The sequence below is a fragment of the Poecile atricapillus genome, chromosome 1 (assembly GCF_030490865.1).
Source record: "Poecile atricapillus isolate bPoeAtr1 chromosome 1, bPoeAtr1.hap1, whole genome shotgun sequence".
Classification (NCBI taxonomy): domain Eukaryota; kingdom Metazoa; phylum Chordata; class Aves; order Passeriformes; family Paridae; genus Poecile; species Poecile atricapillus.
The window spans coordinates 137298896-137324353 of NC_081249.1; the positions used below are offsets into that span (position 1 = coordinate 137298896).

Genomic DNA, 25458 nt, shown 5'->3' on the forward strand with positions numbered 1-25458 from the left:
CTGCAGCAGCAATTGCACTTCTATTTCACTTACACTGAACTATCAATTGCTTAGTTTTTGAATCTCAGCCCATTTAAACAAAAAGAAATCTTCCGAGACAACGTTGAGAATAGTAAATTAAAAGTGTTTTCATTAAAGTGCATCATTAAACATGCTACTAATGAGGTCGATTATCAGTGCAATATGCACAATAACACCATCAAACAAAACTTCTCCTTTACTCTTTAAAAGCAGACCAATCTTCACTACTTCAAGTTACAGGAATAACAATGTGTTGTGTCTTTCTACATCCTGTCAGAACTCAAACCTCCCTTGGAGCATTCAGGTGGGCCACTTCACGTAGAAAACCAAAGGAGAGAGCAGAGCTTCCATCCCTCTGGGGATTGGACAGGTTTGCAAAGATGAGCCTGGACTGTGTGATTGTGAGGCCAAAGCTTGCAATGAGAATGTTGTCTGCCTGCCCTATTTCTGCATACTCCTCTTGTAGTCTCTAAGAGGTCTCTGTATTTTGCCTTTTTGCAATGCTCAGGAATATGGATTCCACATTTTTTGTTAAACGCACACAAAATGCAATGCTTCATGGTTTTAGTTTTATTTCTGAAACGCTAACCCTGTATCTGCTATTCTGTATGATGAAGTACAAGTATACTCCTCAAAGGCCTGCAGCATCCACAGACTATTCCTGGGTCATGTTGCATAATTGCAAGCCACTGATATTAAAGTGGGAAAAGGAAATACATTTGGCATCTAGTTTGTACTGTTCACAGCAAAACTGCAACCACTCACACACGCTGTGCTCACTCCAGTATGCTGAGAGGATGGATGTCCAGAAAAAATTAGAATCTGTAACATTTTCAACCAGAAAGAAAAACTGCAATGAAAAATTCACATAAACATATTTCAAGCAAAACTAATTCCTTTGCTTTCTCCTGACTGCAGTCTTCCTTCTTTATTTCTCCAGAGCACATCAAGCTCTGTGTTTGGCCTTTTTCTGCTTTCTATTGTACAGCCTTTTGTACTTTAATTAGTGTGAGATATTTAAAGAGAAAGTATTTCACCTGGAAATAAAAACTTACACCTAAAACTGCAAGAAAAAAAATTTGGAAGGTCAAATAAGAGAATTTGTGAGAATTTAGAGTTCTGTAATTAAAAGCAGTGATGTGTTCCTAGACTGAAATACCTTGACTCTTAGATGGGAAAGTTCGCAGTCAAAGCCAACTAGCTACACTCTACGGCAGAGAGATAACTTACATTAGTTTATATAATTTTTCATACAATTCCAGCAAGTTCTCTCACTCATTTAATTTAAAATAATGTTAATGTCATCATAGGGAATACTTTTTTATTAGATTAGAAAATGAAAAATGTATTACTCTCAACACACATCCCTGGACAAAGAGTTTCCAAGTAACCCTGCCAGACAATTATAGCCAAAAAGTACTTAGCAAATTAAATTCCAAACTTCTTAGCAGGCTTCTCTCCTCAGCAATGCAGTTACCAGGAAAATGAGTAGAAATATGTATATATTTGCAATAACTTTTGTCTTTTTTTTTCTCCCACAGAAAAACATTTTAACTGTTACTAGTACAAAATCTAGACCTCATATGATAGATATACTGCAGCTAACAAACATAATTTTGACACAAGCACTTTTCCCACCTAGAATCAAAACACAGGCTTTGTTGTTGAATTTTTAACTTTTTAAGGGTAACTAGTAATTTCTCTCAGTTTTTATTCTTAAGTAGTTACAGAAATCCAAGACTTGAGGAATTATTGCTTTAGGAGCTTTAAGGATTCTAGATTAATTTTGAATATATTATCTGTAATAATATATATTATAGCACTTGAGTGGGGCAGTTGCAGAACAGTAAATTGCAACAGAAAGGCCATCAAGGATGTGAATGAAAGTAGTCTAAAGAAATCTGAAAATGTTTAGTTATTTTCACATCTCACAGTATCTTACACTTGACCTGTATTTCACAGTTTCTTAGTCCATTCATCCATTATTCACTACATAAGTTTCAAATGAATCCAGAACATCTGATTTTAGGCATCGCTTATATGAAATTGAAATTCAGAATGGCTTATGACAGCACTACAAGTCAAGTGAAGAGCATCTGTCTAGACTGCGAGTTCAGAGTGCAAAATGATACAAATAGGCTGGAGGAGTTTCCAGAGTAAAATTAATTCAAAGGGCTTGAAATTGTGACAGAATAACTGTAATATGGATCTTGCATCCTACATGACTTCTGTAAAGTAATTAATACTTCTAATTCCTTTAATTACAACTCCTAAAGGTTTACAGAGGAATTTGTGGTTGCTTTCATGAATCATTCCCATGCTATAAATATCTTCATATGTATGCACATACAGAATTAATGTAATATACTACATGCTATGTTTTAAACCCTGAGATGCTACTGTGACATTGTAGCAAAGCCAAGAGGTGGGCAGAAGCTCTGGGTCTGACTTTTGAGACCCATACCTTGAGGATATTTGAATCTCATATTTCATTCACCTCCTTATTTAAAAGGAAAATCAGATGAGCTTGACGTTGGATCAGCTTTATAAGCCCTGCAGACTGAACACACCTGGCTATGTCAGGGTCTGAAGGCTTCTCTGGGGGAGAATGGGAGTGCTGGGAGTGCAGGCTCACAGGCCTTCTGCCAGGGGAAAAAAAATAGCTTTAAAATTAAGTTTTAGCTCTACAGGAACCCAGGTTTAAAGGCTGCTCAAGAAAAGCAGAAGGCTGAATTGATCCCTTTCTGAATCACGCGTACTTTTTCTTCTTTTTTCTAATCCTCTGCCAACAGCCTCCAGCCTCCCTTAGGAAAACTAGAATATCTCAACATCCTCAGCTGGATAGATTTAGAGGAGATGAGCAGCCTTGTGGGGCTGGGCATGAATCCAGCCCCTGTGTTTCAGGGGCTGCCCTGTGAGCTACTGCCACAGGCCAGTCCAGACCCTTTCCCTGTATCTGTTTCCATACGTGGCCAAGTGAAAAGTTCATGACATTGCTTTTCTAACTACAAGCGTGTTGGATTGCTCCTTGCTCTTCTATGTAAAGGTAATGTAAAAGAAAAGCAGAAGTATTTATTCTGCCAATTGACAGGTACAGTGAATAACCTTGAAACAGTCTGTCCATTGGGCTTGGAACTTTGATCTGATTTTGATACATATCTTCTCTGGCAATATATGTACTGTCGTATAAATGAGATGATACATTTCCTTCATGGAACAGCATTCATCTGGTCCAGTTTCTGTCTTTGCTTTGGTTTTGGAAAGACTCAGATCATTCTTTTCAAATATTTCATAGCCCCTTGTGTTTGATGAGCATTTAAAGGTGCTGACACTGAGACCTCACCTTCACATGCACTCATACCTTTAATATCTCATATCAGAGTAAAGAATTCAGGGAGCTTTGCTGTCTTGTAAATGATGAACTTGATCAAGGTATTATGCCACTGAGGAGGGAAAGATCAGCCAAATCCAAAGGGCCTATGAAAGACTTCAGGGTTTTTTCTAGAGAAAAAGAAAGTGGCAGGTAGAATTTAATACAAGAATGTAAGAGCCAGTACATTCCCTTGTGAATTATTCTTAAAACTATGGCTTGATGTGTGTGTGGGAAGATACCTGGCAGGATGATGGTGAATAGCTGAGGACAAAGGAAGAAACACAGAATTCAGAGCTTTCCTGTTCCAGCCTTTGAAGGTGATTTTCCTCTTTTCAACAAGTGCTGGAAAACAGAGAGAAGAAATTAAAAACTGCACAATATTTTTGGTGTCAAAAATTTTAACATACTCCACTTTGTATTAGAAAAAAAATGTTCCCAAATATAAATGCTGATATATTCTGATTGCCAGAAAATAAAAGCATTAAAATTACCAATGTGGGAATGGAAATGCAAACTTACCCTGTATTTCATCCCATGGGAACATGGACGGTGGCTGCAGTGTCCCATATGACAGTTCTTCTAAAGCCAGGGTCTGTCTCTGATGAGGTGTGCCAGAACTATTCCACATTTTTGCAGAAAATATTTTAGAAACTGGCTTTGGGCTCTTACATTAAAATAGCAGTGTGCTTTCTAGAAGAGAAGCTGAGCCCAGCAATAGCCTGTGAATCAGTTGTCTTCATCTGTTTCTTTCTAGGCAGTCTCACTACCACAGTTTCATCTCTTTTAATTGAGCTTCTATTTTGTTTCTACCAAGCACAAAACAGGTTTTCAAAAGGCATCAGGATCACAATTCTTAAGCCTATTACTGTCACCAGAGGAAAGTGTAGGTCGAATGTTATTATGCTGACCTACATTCTTCTCTGGCTTCACAGCAAAGTACTTTTCTGTTCAAGGGCTGCTGTGCAATGCTGGTGGCACTGCTGTGGTGGCTTTATCTGTGTGTGCTCAACACGTCATGTGTACCTCTAGGCTACTGTGGAAGAAATGACAAGGGAATTCCCAGGCTGGTTTAAGTTTGATTCTGGAAAGAAATTACTGTAATCGCAAAGGACTCCTAGAAAGCCTAAAAGCATCAGGAACTGAGCAATAGAAAACATGTGGAGGAAGAGGCATTCCTCGGTCAGAGAAGGCTCATTATTTCCTCAGCTCATCTTGCTTAGCAAGAGGCATCTGACCTGATTGCTGTGTAAAACTGCATCTCTTAAGAGCAGAGGGAGCTTACACTCAGCTACACATGGAATTCAATTTAGCGTATTTTCTGGGGTGTAGATGTTGCACCCTGGATGAAGTCAGAGCTATGCAGCTGTTGTATCACAGACCTTATAATGATTACAACTAACAGTCTGCAGTAAAGCTAGAAATTGCCAAAATGTCTCAGCTGGGCTGCTTTGCCTTTGGCAATTGCCGATCTGCTGATATCACAAGTTCCCTAGGGATTATTTCCATTTCAGTGCTGTGGGGTTTTTTTGTATGTTTGTTTTAAAAGGTGGAAGAAGAGTAAATAACTGGCAAATCTTTAATAAAAATCAAAGCAACTCATCTGAGTGGTCCAAAATTAACTTCAAATTAATTTCACATTAGGTATTTAAAATGCATGTTTAAATTTTAGGACAGAATACTTTCCGTGATTTCTGTAATATCAAATGACATTTAGAATTGTATTCTAGGATGGAATGAAAACTAATATTTAAACAATATTACTTAAGAAAACCTCAATTCCTGCAGGGCTTTAAATACAACCATTTGCTTGAAGCAAGAATATTTATATTCTACATCAAATGTCAAACTTAGTGATATAGAAACAAAATACACGATTAGTGGACTTGGATTAGCACTACCAGAAGCCATGTGGAAATTACTGTTACTACTCAAACTGTGTTTTGGCAGGCAAGATCTTTTCCATATGACCAGCAATGTTGTCATGTAAAAGAACGAAAGTAGTTTTGGAAAAGAAAAATGTTGCATGCACCCATAATTTTTCCTGGTTCTGACCAAAAGTTTAATTCACTAACATGAGTGGGTTGTACTACCTTCCTTTTCAGAGCCTCTTGAATGATTCAGCCTGAGTGCAGAGAAGAGTATCAGGACCATTTAGGAATTTGAACCAAATGTTTAGAAGGGGAAGATTTCTAACAAGCAGTGCTTACTTTAGCTTCTGAATACAGATCTGACCTGACACCAGAACATTTGGAATGAGCTCCTTCAAACAGAAGTGGGATTCCCCAAAGGAAATGCAAGGCCTGGTAAAGTATAGGGTTTCCAATGCACTGAGCATTGCTCTCTTAACACTGGCAATTCTGTAGTGGGGGACTCTTGCATTATTGCAGATGCATTTCTCTGGTGCCTTTTGAGAATCCTTGTTCTTACCAGCTAAGTGTGTATTTACCTGGTCACTGCTTTCATTACCAAGTTGCAGAGCATTTTGGGAACTAAATCTCATACTTGTACTCAGTAGCTGGACTGGTGTGTTTTGTGGTGCTGCCAACCCAGTGGGCAGAAATAAGCAGCTGAAAGCCAACCGCTATCTTGGAGAGAATAGAATATCTCCACAGATCATTGGAGAGACACAATTTAAGAACGATTGCAAAGACAATCTGCTCAAAGTATCTCATTCACTCTCTACACCTGTCTCCCAATACGTAGGATTTCCCACAAATAAATGTCTGGAATGAAATCCAGAATCTGTGAACCATGGAAAGTAGATATCCTCAAGCTTAAATAATATCTGGGAAGATGGATGAACTGTTACAAGCCAAGAGTGTGAAAAAAATTCCAAAGCCACTGGATTTAAAATAAAAACAAACTTAGAACTAGGCATGTGCTTTATTTTCTAGTTATTGTGAGGACAACTTATTTCTCTAAGCTGGGAAACTGTGAAGTGGAATGGCAACCTCAGTCCTTGCTGAGGACTAGATTTGAGCTCACAGGTAAAGCTGCCAGCTTCAAATCTTATCACCAGGTTTGACCACATGCCTTACAAGCAGCAAAAGCTATTTGGGAAGGAAAAATCCTGTTTTACACATATGCAAAAATATTATTAATTACCATTAATTTCTGGAACATCCCATATAGAGCTCTAGATGTTCCAGGAATTAATAGTAGTTATTAGTATTATTAGAGAAGATATTTTTGTGCATTTTATGATAACAGGATATTGGTTTGGGTCACATGGAATAGTATCTCCCCATTAACAGGTGCTGTTTATGTGTGCACATATCTCCTTAAATACACTTAGGAGACAAAGCGGAAGAGTCAGGCACGTTTTTTTTCAAACAGCAGGAAAGCTTTACAGCTCTCAGTTTTACTCCATCTGGTGCTGTGTTCACAAAATCTGTAAATTAGTTTTCACATTACAATCTCTTCTGATTTAGTGACACAGGCTGAGATTGTTAATTTATTAAAAGGTGTTGAGGATCATGTTTGTCTCAATTAATTCATTGAAGCCAAGTCAGTTGTTTATCACTGAGAAAACTGGTGATGCAGAAATTAAAATGGCAGCGAGTACATCAGTTCAGTGCCTGATAAAATCATCACTGCAAATCCATTTTGGCAGCCTACAGCTCTTTTCTAAACAATGACTTCAGTAAAGAAATGGAGCTTACTTTTAGATAGGTGATTACTCCTTAAGTCCAGAAGTAGGTGTTGGGAGCAAAGGGGAGTTGGAGACTTCAACAGAAGCACAGCCCAGCACTTTAGGAATAAAGCCACCTGCAGGACTGTGATATATGGAACACCTTAGAGACAGGCTGGTTTGGTTTTTCAAGTACTTATACACACCCCTTTAGATGACAGTGATAATATATAACACAGCATGGCCCAGAGACAGGTGGAGAAACATTCTCAGGTACAGAAAGTTTACCTTTATCCTGTATTGTTTTTTCCCCTCTTTGTTTAAATCCTCTTTGTTGATTTATGCAAGCGTGGCTTATGTACCACCTAAGCAAACCTGCTGTTTAAGCACTTAACTAAGGAGAGTCTCACTCCTTTTGTGACCTTAGCATGTAAGAAGGGCTATCAAATTTTGTTCAGAGCTCTCAAAGCCCAGGAAGTTCTCACTGTTTGCATCTGGCAAAGACCAGGATGCAGAAAAGTAACTGGGTTAAAGTCACACAGCAAACCACTGTGGGTGTTAGAAAATGAACAGAGAACCTGAGATCAGGTGCTATCTCTGCCTGAACACCATACCGCTTAGATCCACAAAAGCCTGCTGGGTTCTAGCCCAGATGCAGCTGCTTTTAGGTCTGAAATGATTATTAAGAGATTTGAATAGGATTCATGGATAGAATGCTTGGCATGATTAGAAGCAACAGATCAGAGACACTAGAGGTAGTGAGAATGAATTAGTGAATGAAAAGCATACATATAACATAATATGATACTTTCAAAAAATATAAAATAGGAATAGTTTTGATTTTTGTGCCCCAGAGCTGTATCTTAGTTGGCAGTCTCTTGAGAATCCTGGCATAAACAGCAAGAGCAAAAAATTTAGGCATGTATCACTACAAGAGGAGGCATTTCTTTGCTCCATTATGAGCTGATGCGGTGCCTCGTGAGCTTCACCATGCTACTGTCACATGCATCTCGCACCAGTGATGTGACATGGCTGTAGGGAGAAGCAGCTGTGATGCAAGGTGCTGTTGCATGGTGTGAATACAAGGAGAGCTGACTCAGAGGGAGTGCCACATTTTACCTCCCCAGCATAACAGGTGCCATGCCAAGAGACACGGCTAATGGAGCTGGTCAAGGGCCACCCGGGTGCAGTGTCCCAGCCAGCCATTTCAGAACAGCACATTGTCCCAAGAGAATGACCTCTTGTTACACAAGATGATAGCTGACAAATGTGACTGAAGCCTACAGGCTCCCTTTTGGCAAAGTTATAGGCCTAGAGCACCCTCCTTCCTTCTCTCACTGCACTCTCCTTGCTCCCCTTCAACTGATTAATCTCTCCTCTCTGTGCTTCTTTTTAATTCCCTTCTCAGCTTACCTTTCTCCTGTCTTTCCCCCTTCATATTTCTTTTGAAATGGTAAAATGATGGGATTTGCTTCTACCAGTAGGGAAAATGCCCATATACTGTAGCAGTTCCATTTCAGAAAGATCTCTCCAGAAACTCAGTTTGTAGTCTGTGAGACCAAACATGTAAGGTTGTGCAACAGCTTATCACCTTGTCCAAAGCAACCGTCTGATTTCTTGCAATGTGGCTTTTGCTTTGATAAAGCATCATATAAACTGTAGAATAATCCAGACAGGAAGTTGTTCATAACCTTGTAAACATCAATAACTGTATAAATAAGGAGTTTCTGCACAGTACAGAAGGGATCTCAAACGCTGTATGAACAAAATGTATAGGTATAGGTATAACCCTAAGAAATGAGCCATAAAAAAGAGATTGCCTCTCCTTTCTCTGCTGCTCATTGCAGATATTTAAGAAAAATTCTCATAAGGATGTGGGAAAAGACTTTTCTTTTGATACAGTCTTTTAGATGTGGTTCTGCACTTGTGAATTCTCAAGTCAGCCCCAGTACATGCTGTGTACTTGGCTTTGCACAGAAATACCTGAGCCTTAGTGTTCAGCTTATGAACAAAGGCCTGCAGGTTTAAATAAATTTGACTAAACTCTTGAGATTAGTAGGAAGAAGTTACCATTGGATTAGTCCATGACACAGTCTTTCACAGTTTTTAATAAAATTGTCAATCACAGAGCTTCTCACACCACTTGGAGAAGTATTGCTGGGGTGTACAAATGAATGCTGAAGAATTCTGCAGTGAGATGTCTCTGATTCAGGTACATCTCTGATTTTGATTTGCAGAAGTGGACTTTGTTCACAGTCTATTAAAGTGCCTTCATCTGATGTTTCCTAGTTTGCAACCTGTTATTATTATTTATTGCTCACCATCATAAGAGTGACCTGAGACTTTGAGTTATATGATATAGAAAGTGTGGGGATGATAATACAATAAATACTAATCTAGTTTCCTTTCTTTCAGCTACAGAAGCAGAGAAACCTGATTAACCCTGTTGCCTCCATCCAGAACTCACCAACACCAAACAGTTTGAGGTCAATCATAGCAGAGGATGTCATGAACACACTGCATCACATCTTCACCCCTACACATGTCAATCCTCTAAATAAGAATCATGCCATACTCAGCATTATCCAGGCTTTTACTGACTTTTGTAGCAGCTACTCCCACAAGTTTTCTATCCTCTGGAAAGGTAGAGATTTTCCACCTTTTTTTTCTCTTTGTTTGTTTTTTGTTTTGTTTATTTTTGTTTGTTTGGGTTTTTTGGTGTAATCCACACAGAAACAGTGCTACTGACTAGAGACAGGAGAGTCCATAAGTGAAAAGAAACCAGGAGCATGTATAAACAAGGCTGCATCATAGAACAAATACCCAGGTTTCCTCTGAGATACCATTCCCTTGCATTCTAAAGATTGTCTACACCAGAGAGGGTGAGGCTGGGGAATGATGGTTTTATGTGGAATGATCACTGTATGTTAATGATTCACACGCTGCATATTTTCTGCTCACAGAAATTGTCGTGTGAAGACAGTGTTGAATGTTTTTAGTATTAAAATTAAAACTGGTGACAGAAAAAAACACTGAGAAAAAACAAAGCCTGACTAGAGCCTTGGTGGTGAAGAATAGGCTGCACTTCAGCTTTTTGAGTTTGTCTGGCAACAGCTGCTTACATTTGTAGCTGGAGACAGATTGGAAAGACAACTGGTTTTCCAGCCAGCTCAACAGCATGGTTTTGATTTTTCTACAGAAAAGGATGCTTTGCTGGATTCACTTTGATGCCAAAATGACTTTGTACACTTTTTAACTCAAGAAATTGGATTTACTACATTATAGGAGAACTTGTTTTCTCTCTTGCCTTCTACTTGGCAGAAAGGAAGCAGGGCCATAGACTTCCCACAGGCACCAGTCTCTTAACCCAAAATCCAGTTTGCTGGGATGTGAAATGGTTCTACTTTTAGATCTTCTACTTTTAGATTCCACTCTTCCTCTAACTACCTTAGCCACCTCCCAGTTTTAGATGCTGTGGGCAGCTGCTCCAACAAACAGAAGTATGTAGATATATCCCTGCTAAAGGTGGAGTGACAGCCATTTTTCTCATATCACCAGAAATGAGGGTCAAAAGGCTTTGCACAACCTTCTGTTATTTTTTAAAGGGGAAGAAAAATCGAGGGTGTGTCTTTGACCTTTGAAATATGATGGGAATTTCCCTACAGACTAAGGTCAGAGGAGTTAGGAAACAATAAGGTTGATCAATCTGAAACAGCTCAAGGGTTAGAAAACAGTAGGAGAGATCAACTTAGTGCTGTAAAAATGATCACCATTTAAAAATACCTTTCATCTTGTAATTTATAAGGCCCATAAAAAAGGCAAAATAAAAGTGCCTATTTCTCTCATAAGTCTATATGGCCAATACTCAAGGTGTCTATCTACACAGGAGATCATAGAATTATTTAGGCCGGAAAAGACCTCTAAGGTCATCAAGTCCAACTGTTAACCCAGCACTGCCTTTTCCAGCATTAAACCATGTCCCTAAACACCACATCTACAGCTCTTATAAATACCTCCAGGGATAGTGATACAATCACATACCTGGACAGCTTGTTCCAATACTTGGCAGCCAGTGAATAAAATCTCAGTAAAGAAATTTTTCCTAATATAAAATCTGAACTTCCCTTGGTGCAACTTGAGGTAGTTTCCTCTCACCCTGTCACTTGTTTCTCAGGAGAAGAGACTGACATCCACCTCATTACAACCTCTACATGAAAGTAAGGATCTTGGGTAAAACCAAGTAAAGAAAGGACCCAAAGTTAAAGAATCTCACATTTTTTCTGACCTGAGGACCATCATCTGTATGCATTTGGTAATACTCAGCATCTGATGCTCCCCGAAAATGTTTTCATTTTTCTGTTTAAAATGTGTGGGAAAATATGAAAGGCTGATTTAGAGATTTGTACACACAATAGGTTTCTTTCTTGGTTTAACAAATTTGTCTTTGTCTTAGAAAAATACATTTAATCATTCTTAAATTGAGGCCAAATTTTTTGTTCCTATGCTCTATGAAGGGCATAATGCATAAAAACCTGAGTCTTCAGGTAAGTCTGAACAAAGCTATACCTTCCTTTACACCTTGCAGACCTGTAGCTTTGTAAACTTGAGTCCCCCTTGTAAGGTCCTTGCTCCTATCCTTGGAAGTGTTCAAGGCTGTGTTGGATGGGGGCCTGAGCAGCCTGAGCAGTTTGCCCTGTGACAGGTTTGGCTGAAGTCCCCTGTGCTAGGCAAGTTTTGCAGACATCATTGGGTTTTCCTCCAGCATGGTCCATGAGAAAGGATGACTCTGGGTCCTAGTGAAGATAGGCAGAATGCTTGGAAATATTTTGGTGGCTGGAAAATAAAACCAGCAGAAATTGTGGTGCTTATCCCTACTCATCCCAGTTTTATCCCCTCCTCTCTTCAAATCTGGGTTACCTGCTAACTCTTGAGCAAAGATCCTTTTTTTCCATCTGTTGCCAGAAAGCTCAGTGTCATGTAAACTGACCTATGATCAAAAATTCTGCTGGTAACAGTAGGTTCAGAGCCAGGTGAGGCTGCAGGCATCTGTGTGATTTTCCTGCTCCTATCCCCATATTTCCTGCAACTGGCAGGATAGAGGAGAACACCCTTTGCGCTCCAGATCCTTCAACCAGGCCATGAGGTCTCTCTTGATTGACCTCAGACTTTTTGCCGGGATTTCATCACTGGCCACTGGAAAAGACAGCAGTGGATAATATCCTGAGGGCTGTAACAGGCTGGAGAGTTTCTTGGTACTACTTGGTATGTTAGTTCATGGGCATTCAGGCCCAGTGACAAAACATGCAAAGCTAAAATGAGCTACCATGAATGTGATCAGCCTCACGCAGAGTTCATGCACATCCTCCCTGAACATGCACCCCCCTCACACACACCCACACACTCCAAATCGTGAGAAGCTGCTGGAAAATCTGTAACAAATCTCCCAGATGCACCATCACTGACAGCCTCAGGTTTAAACAATATAGCTCTCAAGCAAGAAACTTGAGATTAAAATATAAACATGAGTGAGAAATGGTGCCAAGCTTGGGGGGATTAAGGGAGTCAACGAAAGATGAAACTTCAGAAAGTGTTTGAACCTGTTCCAAAATCCTTGAAACTCAAAGGCACAGAAAGGTAACCTCTTAGTTGCTACACAAACCTCTGTATGCCTTTGCCACTGCCTGCAAAGGCAGCTTATACATTTTAGTGACCAGAAGACCAAATATATCTCAACCACAGACCTGTGAACTGTTCCAGTTAAATAAACTCTTCCCTCTCTGTCCATGGATGAGAAACACAAGGTCTCTCTTACAAGCACAAAATCTTTCTTAGGCTTTTGTCTTGATACTAATCTAGCCTCATGAAATGTTCACAACTTGAGGCACAAGAAACACAGTGAAAATACTCATGACAGCCTTAGTTGGAAAATTCAGTTATGAGATTTACTAAATCCTGCAAGATTCTGTGATCACCAAGGGACTTGCAAATGAATGGAACTAACCAAGTAACCAGTCGCATCACTGCAAGTTTTTTGTCACCTTCCTTGGTACAAGATAGAAGGGCAAAATGGTCACTGATCCTGTCTGAAATTCAGCTGGAGGACACAACAGGAAAAGAGCAATGGTTCTGCCCGAATTAGGCTGTCTAGATGGTGGGTCACATAAGTAGGACTCTTTCCATTGGAAGATTTTCTTCTTCCTTAAGCAGTACACCATTAACACTGCACACTAATTCCTTGGAGGAAAGTGTTGCCTCAAAAGCCCTTTCAAACTATGTTCAGGAAGCTCAGAGGGATGCGTGTTTCATTCGGGACACAGAGATGGGCAGCTTGAAGTACAGCCTGGAGACCAGTGAGAGCAGCCAGCAACCCGGACACCAGTGCACATCAATGCCTGACTTCTTGTCTTGGCATTAATTTCTTTGTAGAAATGCACATGTTTGACCTTTTGCTTTGGTTTAATCCTGAAAATTTGGGTAGCAGAAATTTGTTTTGTAAAGAAGCGTAGTGAGAGACCATGACTATTTGGAAAGGTCACTTAAGGCTGTTTTTCTGTTTCGTTTAGTTGAATTTCTCCATGAAATAACTTTGAAAGGTACTGGTGCAGCAGTCAGCTGAAACAAACCCTTAACTAGACAGCTTCCAGAAAGAAATTAACATTTCTGTGTTTGCTGTTCCTCAGGAATGTTGAGCAGTACAGAAATCTTAATGCTGCAGATGTTGTTGGCTCAAACAATGCTTTTGACATTTCAAGAAGAGAGCATGAAGGGTTAACAGATAAATGCACATTGTTATGCATGAAGAACAATTCTTAACCCTTCACACATCCCAAGAGAACATTTGCATGTGTTGGGTGGGCAGGGAAGAGGCACTGGGGACTGGGCATTTGGTTTTCCTTTTGCATTCATTAAGGATTCAACCTGAAGTCCTTCATTTGCCTCACATTCTGAGAAGATCAGAATGCAAGAATATATTTGCTTCTGCAAAAACTTGACAGCAGATAGAATGACAGCTAGGATATGATAAATTATGCTTGTTAAAAGAAAGCTAAATATAATCTTACTCTTGATGATTGGGCTATAGTGATTTAAGGCTATGTGAGAGCACTAAATTGGGAGGTTTACCTTCTTTTAGGATATAACATACTTCACACACTTAGCTAATTCATGCCCACTTTCCTGAATAGGCAGGTGGCAGTCAAAGGTCAGCCAGAAAGCCAGGGAGTGGAACTGGGAGCTAGCAAGTACAGTGTTAGTTTTTGCAATAATTGCTATGTTTTTCTTTTTTTATGAACTCAGCTAGGATTACACATGCTATACTCCTCTTCTTACCATGCATTAGTTTTTTGTTATGCTGGCTTTCAGATCTGTCCCAAATCAACTCTTAGTGAAGTTTAGGAGGCATGTCCTCACTGCACATTGAATTCTTCTTACAACACTGAAATACTGTCAGGTCTTAACATGCTCAGGCTGCACCAAGGCCAAGTCAGATAGTAATCAGTTGTCATGCTTGGAGAGCATTTGCTTTAATATGTGTCTGTACATTTCTGTAAGGGAAGAGCTGCCAGGGAGGTGCCCTGGGAGGGCAGAGGCAGGGAGCAATGGGGAGCTGCCATCCTGTGTGTGTGCCAAACCCCGAGAAAATGAAGAAAGTGTGTTAATACATTTTTACTGTTGGGGTCTGCAATGGTGTTTTCAAACCTTCAGTTTTCCCATCAGGATAACCAAGAGTCTGCATTACAGCAGTGCCAGCTGTTGCATAGGCTAGACAGCATGAGTGGGATACAGTTGTTATCAGATAGCGCTTCTGCAATGTTCAACAGAGTAAGCTTTACAGACACAAGGACCACTCGTCCTTCTTGCTTCAGTTTTTAGCCTCCAGCTAATATTATTTGTGGATTTTTTTCCTGTAAAACTGTGAACACTACATTTTGGAAGGAATCTCTAGCATTTAATGGACTTTTAATGGACATTTCAGTTTTCAAATAAGAACAATCCCTTTATTTGTTGTGTCTTCAGTAAAAAGTCTTCAGTATAAGTAGTGTGTGGCTGAAGTCCTCCCTCATTTATACACATGATGAGATACATTTTAGAGTGACATTGCCATTAAGATAAATCAACTCCTTTAAGACACATGCACAATTAAGCATAGAAAGGTTGGTATCATCTAAGTGGTTCATCTGTCATTTCAATATTTTTCTTGAAATAAATACAGTAACCATCCATGACCTATAATTTCCAGAGGAGAATACGTTTGTAAACCTCAACAGAAAGCAGGTTTGGATACTTAAATTTTCAAAGACCTTAAAAGTCCTGTTTATAATTGACTATAGAACAAGGATACAATACGAATTATCAATGGCAAAGGCTCCTTTCTACTGATTCAGGATGTTAAGGGTTCTAGAGCTCCAAGGGTTTGAATACCCTTCCATTAAAACTCTGTAATCCGTCTATCTATCTGTCTGTCTATCTATCTATCTATCTATCTATCTATCTATCTATCTATCTTTCTATCTATCTTTCTATCTATCTGCCAATGCATGTAACTACTTCCCAAAATGGAACTCTGATTTGAAGCTTGTCATGCATCTTAATCAATTAGATACAAATGCCTTCAACTGTCTGTGGTAGCTTTACATGAAAACTGTAGACTTATTTTACAACCATCCCTTTTATTAGCTCATTATGGAAAAAAAAAAAAAAATCCCAAACAACAAACAGAAGAATAAGAGTGTGGTCAAGAAAGAATTATATGTCTTGTGGCAATGAGAAACCTCAAACTCAATTTGGATAGAGAATTTTCAATAAAGAACACAATAAGCAATCAGTCTGTGTTCACTGAGGACATAATATAATTACATACAAATCTTGAACCCTGAAGTTTTAAACCAAAATGTACTTATCTTAACCTTATGAAGCCTTTGTGTTTAACTTCAGAGTGGGAAAAGGTAGCTCCTTGTTTAAATTCTATTTCTGTTTAAAAATCAAAATTATAAGATAAGAGAATGTCTTTGGGAGGACACATACATGTCTTGAACCTACAATTACCTGCAAAAAACCAAGATAACTAAATGTACCAGGCAGGCATGGGTCTCAGGCTGAAACAAGGAGCAGGCTGGACTGATCAAATACTTTCAGCAAATGAGTCAAATTCTTTCGTCTCTTAGCACTGGCTCCAGGTCTGAGTTCACTATTGCCTCTGGAAGTGTCTCCTTGGAATATGGAGTTGCTGCTTGGCAGATGTAGTGTGAGCTACATGGGCAAATGCAGGGGCCCTGTCCTCTGCCTTCCCAAGCAGGTCAGTGTTGTCAATAAGGAATAACTCATGGGTTAACCACCCTCTTTATGACTCCTTGTTGAGATAGAAAATCCAAGTTCCTAGGAAGAGTTACGAATTTTTTTTTAGGTACTCATTGCATTTTTTTGTGAGTACTTGCATGCTTTTCTGCTGAGGAATCTGCCAGGGCAGCACTTTTTCTACTAGAAAATTCCCTTTTGTCTAAATTTGTAATATTTTTCAAAACAATATTACGTGAAATTACATTCTTAGTCAAAACAGGCAGTGACAAATTCTACCTGGTTCAAATATGTGAAGCTAAGTGGTAACAGCAGAATGGGCAAACGGCTTCTTAGAGCAGATGTCCAAGATTATAATCCAGATAAGAGAATACTTTGTCCATTAGACTGTGATTTGGCAGTTAAAAAACAACCAAAAAATCAACAAAAAAGGAGATCTTGTTATTTTAGTGAAGGAATACACAAGTGCAAAAGAAACATCCCTAAACCAAATTAGAGCGTGGATTTTAAAGGACTGCGTATGTCTGTTGTTAGAACCATGAAAACACAGAAGTGCTTGTTTCCTTGTGCAATTGTTACTACTGTGTAAGTGGTTCCCAGCATGGCAAACAGCAAAGGTAAGATGCTGAGATATGGATAGATTGAGAAACATGTATTTATTTGTCAATACCATTTTGGTGAATACAATTACAAATAGATTTGATACAGTATGTGCAGTGTTGGATATCATTAATATTTATAAGCAAATCCAAGAGTGCATATCACTATTAGTCCTTTTATCATGGGCAAACTTCATAACTCTGTATTTCACTAAATATCATCTGTGTAATATTCTCTTCTACATGAAAGAACATTGTGCTGGTTTTGGCCGGAATAGAGTTAATTTTCTTCACAGTAGCTGGCATGGGACTAAGTTTGGATTTGTGCTGGAAACAGTTGTGACAACACAGGGTTTTCCTTACTGCTGAGCAGAGCTTACACAGGGCCAGGGGCTTTTCTGCTCCTCACCCCACCCCACTCCACACGCGAGTGGTCTGGGGCTGCACAAGGAGCTGTGAGAGAATGCAACCAGGACAGCTGATCCCACCTTTGGTCAGGTTCCATATAAATCACATCATACTCACACATAAATCTACAAAAAGAGGAAGGAAGGAGGCAGGTTCAGAGTTACGTTGTTTGTCTTTCCAAGTAGCTGTTACACAGCCCTGGTTTCTTGGGAATGGCCAAGCACCTGCCTGCAGATGGGAAGTGGTGAATTAATTCCTTATTTTATTTTGCTTGCATGTGCAACTTTTGCTTTACCTATTAAACTGTGTTTATTGCAGTCGATGGGTTCTCACTTTTCCCAGCAAGGGGGAGTAAGCAAGTGGCTGGACAGAGTACAAGACATCTAAATGCCATTAAAATCAAAGTGAGGAAAAGAAACTGACCCCAACTGAGGAAACAATTTAAAAAACTTGGTACAGCCTGCTTCTAATGTAATTTGCAAAGCTGCTGATTCTGAAGTTTCTTTTCAGGTGACCCTTGGATCTTCACTACTGTAGAAACTTTAAATGGTGTTTGCCCAATATTACACTCTGAAACTACTGCTAGATGTTTCCTCTTTTCCTAATTACAGAATCAGTGGAATTGACGTGACTTCTAGCTTATTCCCTTAATTCTAATGAATGTTGCACTTAGTTCTTTTGAATTGTATACCAAATAGCTGCTTGATATCCTTTTGCTGCTATGTTGAATACTCTTGCAGAAATACTGTGCAATCACGAGACTGAGATCCTATTCATTGCAAAACAAGCAGATGAGCTAATGGCTCACATTTGGCATCTCTTTGCACTCTTGTTTCCTAAGAAAGGCTGTGTGTGTCTAAGTTCACGTGCATGTTTTCTGTCTCTCTCCTTGGACCTTTTTTAGCTATTGACCAGTTTTAACTATATTTGACGCATGAGTAGGAGTCCCAAGGACACCACAGGTTCAGTGGAAATGGTCAAGTGAGAAAAGAGGAGACTTCTAAAAAAAACCCAACAAAACACGTCATACCTGGTTCTGATTCTACTTAAGAATTCAGACCAAAACCACTCTAAAACTTTAAGCTTCCCCAGACTCACAGACTCATTTTATCTCATGTGATGTGCTGCACAGATTACATACATTGAGACAGTTCTGATATTCTGTGAAGAGTAAATCAGGAGTTCCCAGAGCTGTACAAAATATGATAGAGGTGATAATAATTCCTTTGTTCTTTGTCAGGTGATGATAAAGAAAAGATCGGGAGAATCACTGCTTTTAATTTTGACCTGTTTTCCACCAGATGGTGCTCCTTCCCTTGTCCTGAGGTTGTTCTTTCTATCAAGAAATACTTGTCCATATCAGACCCTCTGCATCCGTCTCTACCCACCCTGTACACCTGGATGCATTGCTCTGGGTGCCTCCCTCTAGCCAACACCACTTTCCCAGCTCTGACCTGCAGCTGTGCTTCACAGGATGTTTGGGGTCTGTTTGGCTCTTCAAAGCCTTCTGCATTATGCAACTGTGATATTGCAGCTGAGTCCAATCACATTGCGTCAGTGCAGCCCAATGCTTTGTTACCACCATTCACATTCACCTTTGTGCACCGTCTGAGACAAGCAAACCAAGAAATGGGTGCAATTCCACACACTGGCATGAATGTTATAGGCCATGATGTATCAATCAAGCGTGGGATTATGACCCGTGATGGAATGTGATAGCTGTGTGGAAATCACGGATTGGTTTCTCCAGACTAGGTCTGTATCAGTGTAAACAAGTGGATGACAATACCAAATTAAAAACAAATAACTCCTGCTGAGTCAAGCAGGAAACAGCACTGATTCTACAGTGTCTGCATCCTGTGTTTTCCAGTGCTCTTGCTGCTCTTACCTTGATACTGCTTCCTGCGGAGGGTTTGATCTTGCACCAACCAGAGCCAAGGCACTTTGGCTCACCCAGAGAAGATCACCAAAGTATTCTTGTAACTTCCAGTTGTATCTAGGACCAGCCAGAAAAGGATGTTGTAAAAGTTTCTTTATCTCTACTAAACGTATAAAAAGTTTAGACAATGTCCCATTACTTTTTCTCTGCCATTTTAGATGTATGGAGTGACACTGCACAGAACAGTAAAGGCACTGACCCACAAGTAACGCCCCTGGGACCTGACAAGCCTCCAGCCACTGGATGCTTAGTGGACACAGCAGAGCCAGCTGCAGCCCTATCCTTCAGCTGTCGGTATTCTCAAGCTGCTCACAGTCCTCCATAGCCCTCCCCTCTGCCTTTTCCATGGATCTGGTATTAAGAAAACTCCTGAAATAACTGAGCATATACTTTGCTGTAAGGTTTTCCCTTAATTTCTTTCTCCCTCTCTACATTTATCCTACTGTCTGTCCCCACCCTTCCTCCCACTCTCCCATGATGGTGCATTATTGGTCTTGTGGAGGAGATACACTTACCAGATGTGTCAGGAAGGGATGGGTGGGGGTTCCAAATTCTGATTGAAATAGATGCTGAGCAGGAGGACTATGTTTTCTGCAGGGATTTTGTTCTTTGCTCTTTCTATGTTACTGGGCTAGAAAGGAGGCGGGTAAGAGATTGTAGTAACAGGGCTACTCCTTTTCGCAGGAAGTTCTTGAAGTGTTTTATGAGACTGAGAACTATCACTGCCCCATTCACCTCTTCCTGGACTGAGACAGCCCAGCCTGCACAGTGAGTCACTGTTGAATGGGTATGCCTTGGCTTTAGCTTGCAATTCCATTATGCATTTTAGGGACTCTGTAACAACAGATGATTTAAAAGAGAATTAAAATGAGTACAGAAAACCTCACTGAAATCAAATGACTATAACAAACCGAAGCATTTTAACTGTTGCATCCTATATCTTATTCTCTCCTACTGGTTTGTTGCTAATTCACCTAAGTTCTTACATCTATTGATCAAAAGCCAGCTTAAAAACAGTTAGGACTTCTGCTAAAAGCTGAACTAAAATTCCATTCTACTTCTTTCTTTTTTTACCCCTCTGTTTATGGGAAAAAAGATTTCAACTGTGAAAATTTTACTTTCCTTTTTTTTTTTTTTTTAAATTACACATTTTTTCACTACCTGTTTGTCTTACAATCTCTTGCAATTGTAGATATTTAATTTTAATTAGCAAAAAACACTATACTTTACTCACTGTCAAGCAGCAGCATCCTAGAAACAGCTTCTTCACAGTCTGCCCAGTGTGCCAGTGTGCAGGAATGGTGACTAATTGCACAGACCTTGAGACTCATCCTAAGCTTAATTTTCCTTGATGTCTTGGTGATGCATCAGATCATGTCATCTGTTTTGAGGTTTGTATGTCCCACATTTTCAAATTCCTGGATGTTCTAACCTTCATGGTCAGATCCACTTTTAAGCTAAAAGGAGCAAAGATATACTCCCACAGTTATGATTAGTGATACAGCCCTTGCATGTCCTTGTGCCAAATATTTCCAGGATTAATGACAGTAAATGTTATGGCTCGAGATCAGTGTGTTAGTATGGATTGGAAAGCCTATTTCACTTTGGTCTTTTTCTACCTGGAAGTATTCTTCATTTCAGAAAAAATTCATAGGAGTTTTTTCATCTTTACTCTCCAGCTGCATTAATACTATGACGCATTTATAAGAGAAGAAAAATTATTAGAAGAATTTATGCTCTCATCTGATTCACTACCCTAGAGGAAAAAAACCCAAAAACCCTTTAGAGTATTTGTGGCTAAAGGTATTCCTTCTTTCCCACTCAGAATGACTTGAATCACATGTCTTGGAATGATTTTTGCCAGAGGACAAATTGAGTATTGAGTGGTTGGTGTGAAAACTGATTTAGAAACAGTCACAATTCTGATGAGGACGGAACAATAGGACTGCAGGAAATACTTGTTTGTGATGCAAGAATGCAAATTGTGCAGTGTGCAGAAGAGTTAATCCAACAAAAAGTGGTTTTATCTCAAGACGCAGTTTAAGACTGTGCTGCCCTTCCTTAGACACTTTAATTGCAGGTGGAGAGAGATAAGCTAGCACTCAAAGTGACAGCAAGCTAATACAATGCTTTGTATTGAGAGCAAAGGAATGAATAGCTTTCTCATTACCAATTTCAGGCATGGGCAGGCAGAAGAAAAGACAATGTTAAGATCTGGAACAGGTCTAGAAATCCTGCTTCCTCCCTGTACCAGCCAAATGGGGACAGTAGAAGCATAACTCCATTGCTGGGCTGTAGCAATTTGGATTCTTGATGCTTAGTGATTATTAATGGGCTAAAAGTTACAGAGGGAAGCAGTTTTTGATGTTTCATAGGCTCATATAATATAATGAAGATAGTCTTGCACTGACAAAGAGAGTGGCAGTTAGTTAACCTAACATCTTAGTTCTATCTCAGCACTAAAATTAGCAGGCTACAGGAGCTAGTGCTGGAGTAGGGTGAAGCAGGGCCCGCTGAGGAAGAAGAGGATTCTGCCTTCAAAAGGTTACCAAGGAACAGCTGTGATTCAGAGCTGAAGTGACAAAAGAAGAATGTGTTTTCCTGAAAGCCTCCAGCCACACAGCTCAGATGGGCAGTGCTCCTGGCATGGAGCCATGGTATTGATTGCTGGTGTCCTTGAGGCTGATGGCACACATCTTCTGACTTTGCCCCCTGCATTTAGATTTGGGTATTAGGTGTTAGGAGGCTCTTTTCTTGCTCTTCCCACCCCCACCCCCCCCCTTCATTTTCTTTTTCATACAAACTACAGTAAGCATTCTGTTTATTTAGCAAAAAGAGCTCAGTTCTAGACCAAGTTCCTATTCATCACTAAAATCCTCACAAAAGACTTCCAAAGGCAGTGTGGAAGGCACTCTGCAGAACGGGCATTGACAGTGCCCCTTGGCACCTACTGGGACATTAAAGTTCTTATGGCTGACGCATCTTTTACAGACTGTGAGCATTTCCTGGGGAACTACATCTAGTTGAAGGTCTCTCAACCACATCCTTTTTTCTCTCGAGGACATAAGAAGAGCACACCAAAACTGTACTGTACAGGTCCTGCACATTAGTGAAGCAATGATGAGTTTCTCCATGTCTTTCTCAAGGGAACTTTGAAGTCATTCAAAGAGCTTTGGGAATGTATATTTTAATAACAACCCAGGACCGTACTTGCTGGGCTTTGCATTTGGCTTTGCCATTTTGTTTACTATAGTGTTTGTGAAATAGGGACAAGCCATAAACATCCACCTAGCTGCACTTCTGCAATGACATGCTCTGACTTGCACGAGTATTTTAAGTGGAAGTGTTCCTGCAGCCTTCTTTGTGGGTTTTCAAGTCATCCAGTTAGGGTGAAAAACAACCATAACATGTTACTGAGGTCACAGATGAATAAGACATTATGAATAGTCATGCTGGAAACAAAAGCTTTGGTGAATACTTGGTGAGAACTGTGGGGGTTGACAAAAGTTTGCAGAGCAATTCAAATTAATGAAGCACATGGAAAAATGTTACCTTGTGGATATTTCCAGGCTAAAAGAGTTTTTGAATAAACTGTTCGATGTTGGGATTTCACTCACTCTTATTACCATCTGAGTTGTGAATCATCCGATCATCATCTTGAAGGTAAATCATTAAGTAAAAAAATTTAGGGGGGTGAGGAGGGGGTGGCAATCAATGTGCCAGGTTTACCCTATGTCCCAGAGCAGTGAATAATTGCTGTTACTGTAGCAACTGATGGCTTAATGCCTAAGCTTAAACTTCTCCCCAGCAGTGTCAGATCTTCTGAGAGGGTCATAAATAAATGTGAGTATATATATCATTTTTTGCATCAGAAACTTTGCCAACAGATAAAATACCTTTCTTTCTTAAGCCATTTTAAAAGAGAGCGTATACTAACATGCCCACATAACAATAACTTGTCCATTTGTGACAAAGTTTTTCTCCATATCACATCTTACTGCCAGCAGCAAGTCAACAACTTCCTTCATGAGCTGTGATTTTATCTGGAAGCTTCAATCAGATGCGTGCTTGTAAACTTTTCTCAACTATAGATTGTGAACATTTATACATTTATTCTCCCAGCAGCTGTGTAAAATGATACAGTGCTTTACAGCTCTGGACCTGAAAGATAAATATCATGTAACCTGCCTCCAATGTTGCAGAAAGTCTACAGTAGAAAGAGAAAAATATTCCAGATTTCCTAAGATCAACTCCAGAGCCTTACATACATAATTTCCCAAGCTAAACATCAACTCTGAGGTCGTGGGTCCAGACATATCTGTCCCTAATATGTTAAATGGCAGAAACATGCTGGCACAAAATGATGGGGTGAAGTTGATTGTTAGAATATTTACTTTTCTCAATCTTACGTAATCTTAGCATGTTAATCTGTTTTTCCTACCTCTGAGGTAGATTTTATAGATTTTTCTCAAGTGATGCAACATACTTTGAGTTCACTTTGGTCATTCAGTCACTTATTTCCCCTTTCTTCCACAATATAAGAGAAGGTTTGCCACCTGTCAGGAAATTTCCAGTGAAAGGACAAAACTGGTAGCAGCAATCAGCTGAAAGCAAGAATGTGCTTATTACATGAAAGCGCATGCTTAGCAATTAAAATTTTCTGAAACAACATTGTAGTTGTTTTTGTGCTTTATATACAGTATTAAAAATAAAATAGTCTACCACATGTAATTTATGAAAGCAGCTAATAATGAGTTCATTATTGCATAGCAAGACAATGTTGCAGTCGTGGTTACAGGCCTAGCCAAAGTCTTTGATCTTCTGGTTCATTAATGTATAAATGAAAAGACCTTAGCTAATTATCTCAGTAACTGGTCTCACTCAGGTCTCAGTCAGTTCTTATTCAAAGGCTTACTCTTTCATTTTCCATCCTCTATGCAGGGAGTGAGTCACCTGAGTCATGATTTATTGTTCTTTCGTATAGGAGATTTGTTATTTTCATACCTATGTCCAAGGGACTCATCTGTCTGTAAAATTTGCAGCTGAAACAATTTGAAAAATGCCAGGTGATGTAGCTATTTGCAGTGACACCACTGGGTGTTAGTAAAGAGGAGCTGATTTTAAGTAGGCAAATGCAGCACCCAAGAGTTGAGCCAGCCCCAGGGCTGAGCTGAGTATCATCAGAGCATTGCTGCACTTTTTGGGCTCCTTCCTCTGCTCCCGGGCAACCCAGTTGTGAAACCCATGACTGGGAATGAGAGTCCATGTTGACAGGGCATTTAAAAAATCCAGTGAAGGTGAATATTTGAATCTGCTATCCTGGCTAGTAACAGTGTACTCTGTCAGAAGTGAATAGTACATTGTATAGTTTAAAGCTTTTGTTCACTTTCAAATATTTCAAATGGTCACTTCCATTCAGATAAATTTTAGTCAAAACTATATATATATAAAATATGCAATTTATAGAATAGAAATTCATTCTGAATTTCAAATTATTGAAACCTAATCTTGATGGTGAATCTAAAATGTGGTCTTCATTTTATACACAGATTGTGCTTTTTAACTTGCATCTCAAAGAATAGTAATAATTACCAAATGGTGCTTCATTGATAGTTTCCAGTCTCTCTCCCCTTCTTCCCCCATCTTAATAACATAATCATAATAACAGTTCAGTGGCAGCACAAAGGAACATTATGTTTCTGCCTTAGAAGTTGCATACCAAATTATTTTACACCAGGATTCTATGACACATCCTGTAGCTCTTATTATTATAAACAAATCACATTCCATGAAGAATTACATCATTAGATACATGAAATTCATATGTTACAGTATTTATATGATGAATGTTTGGAATAGTAAGATGGCTGATATGCCCTCAAGTTCTAGTATAATTTCTTTTTCTTTCAGTTAATCCATGCATGAACACATCATGGCTTACCTGCCTCCACTGCCATTGATTTTCCAGGGATGAGATCTGGCGCTGGGAATGGAATCTGTTTTATGCACTATGCTAAGTGGAGAAAAATGCTGAAGGTAATATTTAACAATGGGTAGACTTACATATAATTAACCATTATTTTCAGGGGAATTTGCTTCTGTTGTTTTTTTACTGCACACAATTGCACATGAACAGGTGGCTGCTTTCTTCCAACTCGTTTCTTTATAGACAATGGATTTTATGGTGCCTTGG

The 25458-nt window shown here is 39.4% G+C and overlaps 1 long non-coding RNA gene across 3 annotated transcripts in view; it reads right to left on the reverse strand.

The window, feature by feature from the left end:
• The window catches only part of LOC131575886 (uncharacterized), a 31501-nt gene extending 6254 nt beyond the window's left edge, over positions 1–25247 (reverse strand). For 2 of the 3 annotated variants that reach the window (XR_009276878.1, XR_009276877.1), the window contains exons 1-5: positions 25207–25247; positions 20500–20722; positions 19781–20099; positions 19215–19322; positions 3634–3736 (exon numbers count right to left, since the gene is read on the reverse strand). This is a non-coding gene — a long non-coding RNA (uncharacterized LOC131575886). Of the gene's footprint in view, positions 1–3633; positions 3737–14713; positions 16707–19214; positions 19323–19780; positions 20100–20499; positions 20723–25206 lie in introns of those variants that run through there. The other variant, XR_009276879.1, reaches the window with a different exon arrangement.
• Between the last annotated feature and the right edge of the window lie 211 nt (positions 25248–25458).